Below are 7051 nucleotides of genomic sequence, written 5' to 3' on the forward strand. Positions count from 1 at the left end.
TGACCGTGTTTTTTCCTAACCTTTACCATGAAATCCCGAGTTCTCCGGTGTCCATCCGCAGATAAATTCACCCTCGGCTAGATCCTCGGATCCTCGGCGTATGGGCCGACCCATAGTACTAACAAGTCCTAAACCCAAGAGCAGGTCGGCCTTCCTTAGCATGGCCCAACGGCCCATGTACCCATCAGGGTCTTTTTACTCCCCACAACATATATTGCACAGACATAATAATAGTAAAATATAATAAAGATGTTGCTAAAAATCGACACTATTAATTATAAATGATGTTTATATCATTAAAAAATATATTTTAAACTAAAACTAATTTATGAAATAAAATAAATTTTTGAGTTGTGAAAATTTCATTTGGATGCATTTTTTTATTTTATTTTATTTTATAGATAGTTAGTGAGGGAGGAGAGTAATGGGTTTATATTGATGTAACATTTGTTGTATAAGAAACAATGACATGTATGGACTCATATTAAAAGACATATTTGGTATGTGCGTCTATGTCTATAGTTAATAAATTATTTTTTTACTGTAATCTTGTTTACATCTTTGAAGTTTAAAGTTTACATGGGTTTCATTTATTTCCTAAAATGTAAAAAAAATCATTTTTTTTTTCCTAAAATGTAAAAAAATCATTTTTTTTTTCTTAAACTTTTTCAAGAGCATTTTTCAATAATTTATTGGAGAAAATAGGGACGAAAAATATGTTATTTTTAATAGTTTAAAGATGATAGAAAGTTTTCGAAAAGTTTAAAGACAAAAAGTATAACATTTTTAATAGATTATGGATGAAAAAATAATTATTTAAAGGTACAAAAACAAAATTCATAGAACTTTAGGAAAGAAAATACTAATATTTTATTTTTATTTTTACTTAAAATTTTGTTATATTTATTTGGTACGAGTGTTCAACTACTACTTTCACAGTAATTATTTTGTTGTTTCCACTTTTGTTTTCGGTTCAAATATATATTAATAAAATCATCACAACAAATAGCAGATTTTGGAATTCCTTATTTTCTTTTAACAAGACTACAATCACAATTCCAATTTCTTTCTTCTTTTATTTTTTAGTTTTTGGATAAGTAACTTTTCAAAAATGTTAGGAGCACAAGAAATCTGCATGTTTGTCACAATTTTTTAAATCCGCATATTGTGACAAAATTGTAAATTTTTTATAGTCAAAGTATTATTGATATTTTTTATCTTCAAGGTAATACTAAAACCATAACTTTCATCGTAGCTTACTTACATAACAAGTTCTAAATAATAAGGGGCCTTATGTTTAAAAAATAATTTTTAATTTTTTTAAAAATACGTGTAAGAAAAAAGTGTATAAAAATATATGTGATATTGTTTAAGAACTGAAAATACATATTTAAATACATGTTCTAAACAGACCATAAAATTGTGAAAATTAAACTTTTATTTCACCTCTCGTAACTTGCCAACAAGTCTTTGTTCCTAGCATTTTTCTTTACACCCATAGTCCCTGATATATTTAAAGTTTTCACCATCAATCAACATCTTATTGTTGTCAACCTGTCTGAGCATTGAATATGAGAGGTAGGCAGGCCGGTAAGCAAATTTAACGTGTCTTTGGACCACGCTTAGCTATAACATAAACTCTATATAATAGTATTAAGTAAAGTCAAGCCGCGGGGAATAGTATTAATGTGGCATTTGGTACGGGGTAATGTTTTAGGATTCCCAGAAATGTTTAAAGATTCCCATATTTGGTTGCAAATCACGCTAAGGAATCAGATGCCAGGGAAATCTGGATTCCCCTCTCAGTGGGAATGTGGATTCCCTTTAAAACAGGTGGGAATCCAGCTTCCCAAGCTTAAAGGAAACTGTATTTTTTATAGATTGACAATTTTAACCCTTTTTCATTATCATTTAATCAATTAAGATAAAATATAAAACAAATTATTATGGATTAAACTCTTTTAAAATTATTATTAAGAATAAAAGCATTTGAGAATTTAAATAGTTATTTTTGTATTATACCTGTTATTTTGAAATGTTAGACTACAATTTTAATGAATTTTTCATAATTAATTGTTTATATTTGGTTTTTCATTATTTATTTAGAGGAAGATTTTTTTTTTAAGGACTTCGTAGTTCACATTCAAATCTAAGGATAGAATATGAAAAATAAATAATTCATTTAAGATTCATGAGAATAAACCAAACATTATCATCTCACATTCCTAAGAATCTTAAGATATTCCCAATGAAACCAAACATAGGAATAACTACATTCTTAGGAATGTGATTCCTAGGAATCACATTCCTAGGAATTTAGATGCCAAGAGTAATGTAGATTCCCACGTACCAAACGCCACATAAGTGAAGATTTGATGACGACAATCAGTTACACCTTCTTCTTTTTTTACAATCAGTTGCACTTAGCCCATTTAAATTAATAGATAAAACGATTGCTTCTCTGACTCTACATTTTTATTGGCACTAAAGAAGAGAGCCTTGTTTCTTAATCTTGAGCGTGCTGCCGTTGCAATGGTTGATATCATAAAGGGATATTTGATGCTGCTTTGGTCAATGTCACAATCAAATGCGTAAATAAACCATTTTTTTTAGAGGATTTTAGTATGTGACGTTCACTTTAAATAACTAAGAGAGGTTGAACCCTAAATCTCTTATTAAACTATAAAATTATTAGAACCCACACATAAATATACTATTTTATCGAAAATACGAATGTTAATCCTAGTCAACTTCCTTAAAAAGAAAATAAATAAATAAATGGTCCTAGTGAACTTCTCTTAGCTACTATGAATGCTCTGGCTAACATTGCTCCAAACCCAAACCCAAACCCAAACATGAGAGTTGTTGAGGAAGAAGAAGATGAGGGAGAGATTGGTGGGGGAGAAGATGAGTCCAAGGGATCTTCTACTACAACATTTTTTAATTTTGTTGACTGTTTATGTGTTTGATAGGAATGAATCAGCTAAAGATTTGTGGGTTGATGATGGGGGTTGGGTGGGTTGATAGTAGGTGTGAATGAATATTTTATTTGAATAAATGTGTATAATGGACAAACTGATGTTGGTGTTTGTAAAAATAGAAGTGTAAAATAGAAAAAGTAAGTTTTAGATGTGCAAGTTTACAAAAATTTTGCATCCACTTATGTGGATGCTCTAAAGACAACTAATGCACCATTTGGCATGCTAACGACAATTTAGAGCGGATTCTTCTTTCAACTCCAAAAGGAATCAACTCGAAGCTTTGGCCTTTAATTAAAGTCAATGTCTTGCTCTTAGAATTAGAAGCTTTTACCCTTTTTTTTTTTTTTTGTTGCTGAAATAGAAGCTTTTACTTTTAGACAGATAAATTTGAGTTTGTCCATATGCTTGAGTCTTGTGACTCTTGTCCCATTGCCTTCACGTATACTAGACTAGTAGCACTGTAGCAGTGAAGCCACACATTTCTACGTCGGTCTCAGCCTTGTTGGGAACTCAAAAAGATGCTAGTGGGTTCATTGTTCAAAACTTTTTGTGCGGTTTGATAGGTTATTTTGAGTAACAGTTTTTAGTGTTTAAATAATGTTACACATTTTTTTACACATTTTTTTATTCACACATATTTTCAACAAATACAAACAACGTTACTAGAACAGCTGTAGAGAGGGAAAATTCCCGACCTATCACAAGCTGACACATCATACTACCAAAGTCCACAAAATACAACCAATTACAAAGCGCCACGTACTGCTGCTAGGTTTTGCCATCGCTATTCAGAAACCAATAGAAATTTGCCAAGTGTCATTGAAATAAAGGCATGAAACTGCATCAGCAGGTGTAAGCAATGACACAAGCAGCTCCGCACGTGTAAGCAGTGACACAAGCACTCAGCACATGTAAGCGATGACACAGGCAGCCTCGCACGTGTAAGCAGTGACACAAGCACTCAGCACATGTAAGCGATGACACAGGCAGCCTCGCACGTGTAAGCAGTGACACAGGCACTCAGCACGTGTAAGCGATGACATAAGCGGACCAATCAAACTCCGCCACGTGTCGCTCACCTACCCCTAAACTCCTATAAATAGAAGCCTTCCTAAGACATTTAGGAGGGGACACAGAACAGAGACAGGACGGAGACAGAAGGAAGAAGATATCTTGAGTTCAGAAATCCGGAAGCTCTGCGGAATCAAACACCGAAGCCTCCAAGAACTTCAAGAACTTCAACCTCGAATACAAACAACATTCGAAGCAAAATCATCCAAACTACTCGTCCGGATCTCAAAGTCCACGGAATCAAGCTCAAAAGCCTCCAGAAACCTCAACAAACCACAAATTGGTGAAGCTCTACGGATTCAAGCCTCCAAAGCCTCGAAGAACTTCCACCACAAACCTTCAAATACTAAGAACAATCGAAGAGGAATCATCCAAATCATATTCCTAAATCTCAAAGTTCACTGGAATCAAGCTCAAAAGCCTCCGAAACCTCAACAAACCATAAATCAACGAAGCTCTACGGAATCAAGCCTCTAAAGCACCGAAGAACTTCCATCACAAACCTTCAAACACGAAGAACACACGAAGAACACACGAAGAACACGAAGAACACACGAAGAACAAGAAGAACACACGAAGAACACGAAGAACAAAGAATTTCTAACAAGCTCATAGCCAGAGATTCATTGTAATTCCGTTTCAAAGATCTTCAATCCATTCCTCAGCCAAATTGAAGAATATCAAAATCACATTACCACAATTCCAATCAATAAATCTTTCAAGGAGATCGAATCAGAGGATCACTCTTTTGTAATCACAGAGAATTGTACCACACATTTATCAATACAAATTCGTATTTGCGAAACTATTTTACTTGTTTGATTTATTTCGAACTAAGAAATTTAGTCGTCTACAAATTCTGGCACGCCCGGTGGGACCTCTCTGCCTCTCATCTCATTCTCCTTCAAAGAAAAAAAAATCTTCATCATCTTGCTACCAACTTCAATGGCCTCTAGCAAGAACATTCAAGCTTCAACAATAGCTACTTCAATTAAACTTGGTACGGCTACCACCAACAGTTGCATTGGAGCAATCAATTGTAGCCAACCTAAAGCTCACAATAAGCTTCAATCTCAATCAACCAAGGAAGCCAAGGTCCAGACAATCATCTCCTTAGACCCTCTTAAAAGAAACAAGGTCATCAACAAGGACATCTCCATCTTGGAACACCTCAAGTATGGGGGCAAATCCCCTTCTTCCTCCACAAGAAGCTGGTCGCACGATTTCTCTCTCATCAAAGGGAACCCAAAAGATGAGATTTCACGTGCTCACTTCAATTCACTTCCTTCTCCATCATCTGTGGAAGTTGTGTCAGTCATGATGACTAACACCTCTACCATGGAAGAAAAGATGGCTGAAATGGAACAAAGGGTCGTCCTTCTCACAAAAGCACTTGAAGATAAGGACCTCCAAATTGCAACTTTAATGAACAAACTCGAAGTACAAGATCTTGGTGAATCAAGCCATGGTCATAAATTCGCATCTGCAAAGGATGATGAAGGGAAAGAAATTGAAAACACTCCCCGACAAGAACAATCCACCTCAATGGCCTCGATATCTGTCCAACAACTGCAGGACATGATAACGAACACCATACGAGCACAATATGGAGGTTCTTCCACACATTCTCTCATGTATTCAAAACCTTATACGAAGCGCATTGACAACATGAGAATGCCAAATGGGTATCAACCCCCCAAGTTCTTGCAATTCGATGGCAAGGGAAACCCTAAGCAACACATTGCTCACTTTGTAGAAACCTGTGAGAACGCAGGGACTCAAGAAGGCCTCTTTGTAAAGCAGTTTGTTCGTTCACTGAAAGGAAACGCCTTTGATTGGTATACAGACTTAGAACCTGAGTCGATTGATAGTTGGGATCAGTTGGAAAGGGAGTTCCTTAACCGGTTTTACAGCACGCGCCGCACAGTAAGCATGATGGAGCTTACCAATACTAAGCAGTGGAAAGATGAACCCGTTGTTGACTACATCAGTCGGTGGCGTTCTTTGAGTTTAGATTGTAAGGATAGACTATCTGAAATATCTGCTGTAGAAATGTGCATCCAAGGCATGCATTGGGGACTTCTGTACATCCTTCAAGGGGTAAAACCCCGAACATTCGAAGAATTGGCAACTCGTGCGCACGACATGGAATTAAGTATTTCTTGCCATGAAAATATGAAACCTCCCATACCTGAGGAAAGCAGAAAGGAAGTAAAGATGAATGACAGGAATACAAAAGGCAATCTCAAAGACCCAATAACTGTTAACACTACCATAGTTAAGGTTCCAAGGAGAGGAGCAAAGACAAATGAAAAACAACTTGGAGGATGGCAAAAGAACGAAGTGCGTCGTCTGACCTTTAAGGAACGTGAGCAAAAATCATATCCGTTCCCCAATGAAGATGTGCCAAACATCTTAGAACAACTATTGCAATTACAGCTGGTTGAATTGCCAGAATGCAAGCGACCAGAAGACATAGGGAAAGTTGATGACCCTAACTACTGCAAATATCATCGCATCATTGGCCACCCAATTCAAAAATGCTTCGTCTTCAAAGAACAAATTATGAAGCTTGCCAAAGAAAACAAGATTGATCTAGACCTTGATGAAGTTGTCGGGTCAAACCATGTGACCATTGCTTGTGATGTACTTCCAACTCTCTGGCAGGGGGCAAACACCAATAAGGCTTACAAATTGACTGACAATGAGGGTGTAAGGATCGGCCCCATCAATGGGAAGTTCCTCAAACGCTTCTATGCTTGAAAATCAAGAATTGCTCCTCGGTAAGAGTTTAAACTACCCACTGCAGCACTACAAGGGTACATGATGTTTTCCCATTACCTTTGAAAGTGCACAAATAAGGAGAAATTAATCCCACTCTATGTCACCACTTGTGAGTGTGGCGTAGTGGTTGGATGTCCATGTCACCCTTGAGGCCAAGGTCTCGGGTTCGATTAGAGATGATACCCACTATTGCACAATTGGTACCCATGAAATGC

Source organism: Castanea sativa, chromosome 9, assembly GCF_040712315.1.
Source record: "Castanea sativa cultivar Marrone di Chiusa Pesio chromosome 9, ASM4071231v1".
In the NCBI taxonomy this organism is placed as follows: domain Eukaryota; kingdom Viridiplantae; phylum Streptophyta; class Magnoliopsida; order Fagales; family Fagaceae; genus Castanea; species Castanea sativa.